This window comes from Aquarana catesbeiana, linkage group LG03 (assembly GCF_042186555.1).
Source record: "Aquarana catesbeiana isolate 2022-GZ linkage group LG03, ASM4218655v1, whole genome shotgun sequence".
Lineage (NCBI taxonomy): Eukaryota > Metazoa > Chordata > Amphibia > Anura > Ranidae > Aquarana > Aquarana catesbeiana.
In genome coordinates this window covers 206,415,320-206,422,108 of record NC_133326.1, presented here as the reverse complement: position 1 = coordinate 206,422,108, position 6,789 = coordinate 206,415,320, and positions in this window count along the sequence as shown.

Sequence of the window (6,789 nt, the reverse complement as noted above, 5' to 3'; positions counted from 1 at the left end):
AGAGAAATTCCTCGATTTGGGTTTGAAGGACTGTGGGGGGGGGGAAGACACACCAGCGACCGACAACTCCGGTGGGTACAACCGGAACGGGACGTCGTCGTCAGTGTGTCCCTCCTCCCAAAGTGCCACCAGATCCTCAAAAGCTTGCTGTTCCTCCAAGTTTGACTGGAGGTTTAAAGTTTTGTCATTTGAGTATATGTCTTGTGTAGGTTTGTCAAAAATTACTTTATATAAAAGTCTGCGAGCAAAAAGGTGAAGATCCTTAATGAGATGGAATTTGTCAACATGGGAATCGGGACAAAAGGTTAGACCCAGTTTGAGAATCTGTTCTTCATGTTCAGTTAGAGTGTAGGAAGAAAGGTTAATAATGGATAATTCTGATAAATTAGATGTTGAATTAGGGGTACATAGGATTAGGTCAGACTCTGGGCTTGTGTTAACTCCTGGTCCTTCCCTAAAAAAATGGGTGCTAATTTCATGTCAGCTGGTACAGGTGCACCTAAAGGAGAAATAATTATGTTAGCATTGCTTACCTTGGTGACCGTGTTGGGTTGAAGAGGAGGGGCAGTGACCGCCATAGAAGGTGCTGTGGACATAATCGTGTGAGTGGCCGTCGTCTGAGGGCCGCGTGGCGTTTGTGACGAGGAGTGAGGTATGCCGAAGGTGCGAGGTGGTGCCGCTTTCGGGTGATTGGGCTGTGAAAGGCGAGGTATTGGAGTACCCGCTTGATTTTTAAGGGACTCCAAGGAGGCAGTGTCAGAGTTGCTTTTTCGTCTTTTTGGCAGTCTATCTCCAGACAAATCTCGGTATACCTTCGATTGGCTAGATGATAGGGAAGAAGAGGGTGATAAATTAGTCATGTCATTGCCATTTCTAGTGTTGCGATGGTTAGTGGATCTATACGATCTCGTGTTCGTATTCTGTGTCCATTTGTAGGCTGACCCATTTGAATGGGCATTTGTATCACGTGCAAACTTGTTTTCTTTTGTACGGATAATGTCTAGGGTGTATCTCTCCAGATATACTTTCAATTCATTTTCTTTTTTCTTAAATTTTGCATTGTTTGATATATGTTTATGATCATTATACCATTGTAATATAGATTCATCTAAGGAAATAAGTTCTTGTTCATATTGAGTACACAATAGATTCATCATCCCAAAGGAACAAGTTTGCAGATTGTCTTCCCATTTAGTTTTCAATAAATCGTCAGCCTATATTGGGGAAGATTTGAATTCTTAGTCCCCAGGGAACAATTTTATTGTCAATATATTTATTGAAGTATTTTTTATGCCAGAATATTCTGGCCTTACGTTCCAAAAGGCGTTGAAGTCTTAGAAAAACATGTTCAAGATCTTTGTCACTCATTTCTCCCGAACTATGGGATTGTTGGATTTTATCCATAAGGCCCAACCAGGCCTCTCCACTGAAGGCTGCCATGGGAAAGGAGGGGGAGGAGAGTAAAAAAAAAAAAAAAGGGGGAAGGATAGGTCCCTCAAGTACAGACGTGAATAATTTATAACAAAAATATCTAAATATAGTTTTAAAGTATATTTCACGCTTTAATTTATTGTTGTGTTACCCATATCGGATCCTGGACGGGCTGTGTATTAAAACACTGAACTTTGATTGTTTATGGTTTTGGTTCCGAATATGGGAAAAACACCCTCATAGAAAGGCACCACATCCCTGAGCAAGAATTTGTATATACATAAGGAAGATTAGAGGGATTTTAACGGTGCACATACACAAAAGCTGTATAACTTTTCTCTTTTAAAAAGACACAATTTATTGTTTACAATCAATTAAAAGAAAACATAGATGTTGTATAACGTAACAAACATTTTCCTTATTACAGCAATGTAAAAACAAGGTGGTCGAATAGGGTAGAAAAGTGTGTGTTATATATTGACAGATGGTAATTATTGCATACTAGCCTGACATGTTTCGCATTGTCGCTTTTTCAAGGGATATGCAACTGGTAAGTGAAACATCCAACACTTTTAGTGATTCTGAGAAAATAAAGAAAAAGGATTTTTATATACAAATACGGGTAGTGTTCAATGTTAATACAGCATTGAATACATTAGAAAACACGTGCTGTCAATCTGAAATGTCCATAATGGCTTACCCTTAAATTGACCCCACAAGGTCTCGTCAGAGCCGGCAAGTACAGACCCAACCAGGCAGGGTGGCGGGGAGGCTATTTTGCAACCACAGGGAGCAGAAAGATGAAGCTGTTATATGAATAATCAATGTTTAGTGTCTGGATGGGGAGTTGGTCCCTCGGGCATGCGCACTGGCGCCATCACGTCCGCATCGAGCCGGCGACGTCACACGCTGGCTCGATGGGGAGCAGTATTTTAACCGGCACATCTGACAGACATGTCTGCCAGCGCCGGAAGATGCAAGCCTAAGACCCCAGCAGTGTGAGTGACTAGTAAGTATACCACACTCTGCTCTACATTCATATATTCACTATTTACTCTCTATTTACTTACTGTACCCTTGCAGATCCTTGATTATATATGCACATATTGCTGATATAGTAGGAAGTTCTTGAGACAGTACGTCCTTGCCATTGGAGCTTAAATATACCACTACAATACATGTGCAAACTTTCATTATCCATTTACAGACGTTCTAATCAGTTTAAAGTATCTAGTTCAGCATCCCTCTATTTAGTAAAATATTTTTTGTTTTTCTATTCAACTTTTCAGCTTCATTTGATTACCATCTAAATATCCCTTGTAACTACTATCTTACTGATACTGATGATCATCTGCATCTTTGGGTATAGCCTTAATTAACCACCTGCGTAAGTGTTAACTTATTGGTTTTTTAACCCTATTAACCCTTTTGCATACAACCTCGTTGACACTAAACATTGATTATTCATATAACAGCTTCATCTTTCTGCTCCCTGTGGTTGCAAAATAGCCTCCCCGCCACCCTGCCTGGTTGGGTCTGTACTTGCCGGCTCTGACGAGACCTTGTGGGGTCAATTTAGGGGTAAGCCATTATGGACATTTCAGATTGACAGCACGTGTTTTCTAATGTATTCAATGCTGTATTAACATTGAACACTACCCGTATTTGTATATAAAAATCCTTTTTCTTTATTTTCTCAGAATCACTAAAAGTGTTGGATGTTTCACTTACCAGTTGCATATCCCTTGAAAAAGCGACAATGCGAAACATGTCGGGCTAGTATGCAATAATTACCATCTGTCAATATATAACACACACTTTTCTACCCTATTTGACCACCTTGTTTTTACATTGCTGTAATAAGGAAAATGTTTGTTACGTTATACAACATCTATGTTTTCTTTTAATTGATTGTAAACAATAAATTGTGTCTTTTTAAAAGAGAAAAGTTATACAGCTTTTGTGTATGTGCACCGTTAAAATCCCTCTAATCTTCCTTATGTATATACAAATTCTTGCTCAGGGATGTGGTGCCTTTCTATGAGGGTGTTTTTCCCATATTCGGAACCAAAACCATAAACTACTATAGGTTAAGGTTTTAGGTCTTTAGCTGAAGCTGGATGAAGGAACCAAGCTTGCCATTTTATTATAAATTTGGATGCTTTAAGATTTTTAAGTGCCAGTAACTTCTCGTACTGGCATTGTATATTGATCCTCGTGCAAATATCTCTTCTTGTTGGGAGGTCAGAAGTTTTCCATTTACTCGCTAAAGCCACCCTAGCTGCGAATAACACATGAGCGATCACTGTTGTAACTGTGATAGGGTAAGAGTCTAGTCCTATGTTCAAGAGAGTTAGTTCTGGGGGAAGCGGTTTATACAGGCCTGTGATTTCACTGATAATTCTAGTTATACTTTCCCAAAAGGACACTATGTGGACAGTTCCATAGAACATGGAATAGATTCCCTATTTGGTTACAGTTTCTCCAACAGTAGATTGAAGAATTCTGAAATATTTTTGACAGTCTGTAAGGTGTCATATACCTATGATATATTTTTTGAAAATGTTCCCAATGTTCAACACAGTCAGTCATACTGAAGCTCAATTGTATAGCTTTCAACAATTGTGGTAGGGAGAATTCCTTCTGCATGTCTTTTTCCCATTTGTACATATCTGACGTTTTAGTCACTAACATAGGGCCGGACAAAGAGTGGTAGAAGAAAGAAATTCCACGGGTCGTTTTGTTCGACTTCCCCAGGAGGAATTCCCGAACAGAGCATGGAATTTCTATGCTTTCCATACTTTTAGTGGTTGAGTGGTAGTGCCTGATCTGCATTGACCTATAAGCATCCTTAGGTAGGCTGCTGAGGTGTAATGAATTTGTGAAGTTTATACCTCATTTAAGGCAGTCCCTTGTGTCAAAATCTTTAATTAGCCATTCATATGTATGAACCGGGATATGTAGTTTGTATATGTTTCCTATGTACTGTTTGTGTGAGAATAGTGTGCGCCATGCCTTAAGAGTAGCTGCAATTGTGGGGTGTTGAACAGAAGAGATTATGTAGGGGGACATCAGAGAAGCTGATAAAATTGCAAGAGAGTCCTGATGTTTCAGAAAGCTGAGTTCCATGTCAACCCATAGGATATCCTCAGTCGGTTTAATCCAGTGTTTAGCTTGGTCTAGTAGGTACGCATTGTAATAGCCCTGCAAATCTGGTAAACCAATACCACCATTTAATCTCATCAATTGTAGTGATGAAAGGGCAATTCTCTGGGTTTTACTTTGCCAGATATATTTTCTTAACAGGGAGTTACATTTTGTGAAAAATGGGATAGGGATAGGGATCGGGAGTGTTCTAAATAGATAGAGTATCTTTGGGAGTACTTGCATTTTAAAGGCAGCTGCCCTGCCTACCCAAGATAATTGAGTCCTACTCATCTGTTTCAGGTCTTCAGAGATATTGGACAATAGGGGGGTGAAATTGGCTTCATAGAGTGAGCTAATGGGATAAGAGAGCTGAATACCCAAGTATGTGATGGATTTTGCTCCCCATTTATATGGGAATATGCTTCTCATTTGGTTTATTTGGCATTGAGACAGACCCATGGCCAGTACCTGACATTTATTAGAATTAATCTTGTAGTAGGAAGCTTCCCCAAAATTCTCAATCAATTGTTGGGTTCTATGTAGAGAGTTAAAGGGATTCGATAGGGACAAAATGATATCGTCTGCGAACAGGCCTATTTTGTGTTCACATTGACCCACTCGCAGTCCCTGGATCAGAGGATCAATTCTGATTGCTTCAGCGAAGGGTTCAATAGCAAGGCAGAATATAATTGGAGAGAGGGGGCACCCTTGTCTTGTCCCATTCGAAAGATCGAAGGAGCCAGACAGGGTGCCGTCAACAGATACTCTAGCCGAAAGGTTATTATATAATGTCATAATAGCGGAATATATTGTCCCAGAAAACCCAAATTTAATTAATACTTGCGACAGATATTCCCAGTGGACTCTGTCGAATGCCTTCTCCGCATCCAGAGCGAGGAGAAGAGAAGGCATCCGACAAGCCTCAGCATGATGTATGAGGTTGATCATTCTTCTCGTACCATCTGGAGCTTGTCGCCCCTTCACAAACCCTACTTGTTCTGGTCCTATTAGGAGTGGGGTGAGATCTAAGAGTCTGTTAGCTAGTAGCTTGGAATATATTTTTAAGTCAGAATTTAGAAGCGATATGGGCCTGAAGTTTTGTGGGTGGTCTGGCTCTTTTCCAGGTTTTGGAAGAGTCACAATAACAGCTTCTAACATTTCCTTTGGGAAGTTACCTATGAGGGCAGCTTGATTATATAGGTCAACCAAATAAGGGCTTAAAATTGGGTTAAGTTCTCTATAGTATTCTGAGGAGAGTCTGTCTATTCCTGGCAATTTTCCCACTGGTAGGGAGGTGATGACATTTATTATTTCTTGTCTTTCTACAGGGCGATTAAGATGATGCAGGGAGGCCTCATCAAGTGCAGGTAAATTTATTTTTTTTAGGAACCCAGCTATCACCTCAGAGTTAGGTTGAGGGGTATCATGGTCATCTTTTAGATTGTACAATGCTGCATAGTAGTCCCGGAAAGTCTGGGCTATCTCTGAAGGGTCAAGGGCATATTTACCTGTTTGGTGGTGACATAATCAGGTAATTTTTTCCCTAGCTCTTTTATGTTTTAATTGCATGGCCATCCTTTTCCCTGCGTTATTATTTTGAGAGTAAGCTGTGAGTTTAAGGCCCTTAATATATTTATCATAGTCAGATATCAATGTTGTTTTAAGTTCCTCTCTAAGGATTGTAAGACGAGACAGTAATATATTTTGGGGAGACTGTTTGAGCTGAGCTTCCAAAGAGGCTATTTCAGAAAGAGTAGAAATTTTTAATTTCCGCTTTTTCCTTTCCCTGGAAGCCATTTGAATCAACACTCCCCTAACAAAGGCTTTATGCGTACACCAGAGATTGAATATACTGCTAGAGGATTCAGAATTAAAGGAAAAAAACTCCTCCGATTGGGTCCTCAATTCATTTACATATTTTGGGAGCGACAATATATAAGTGTTATTTCTCCATAATGTCGTCTGTTTACCTGTGCACCCCTCTGAAATTTCCAGTGAGATAGGGGCATGGTCAGACCACGTAATGTTGTAAATATTTGTCCCTGTTACCTTTTGGAGAAGATTTCTGTCCGTAATAAAGCAGTCAATTCTTGAATTGTGTTATGGGGATGAGAGAAAAAAGTATAATCTCTTTCTGTGGTATGTTGATAGCGCCATGGGTCATGTAGGTCTTCCTGCAGCAGGAGTTGTTTAAGTCCCGGGTTTCCTCTT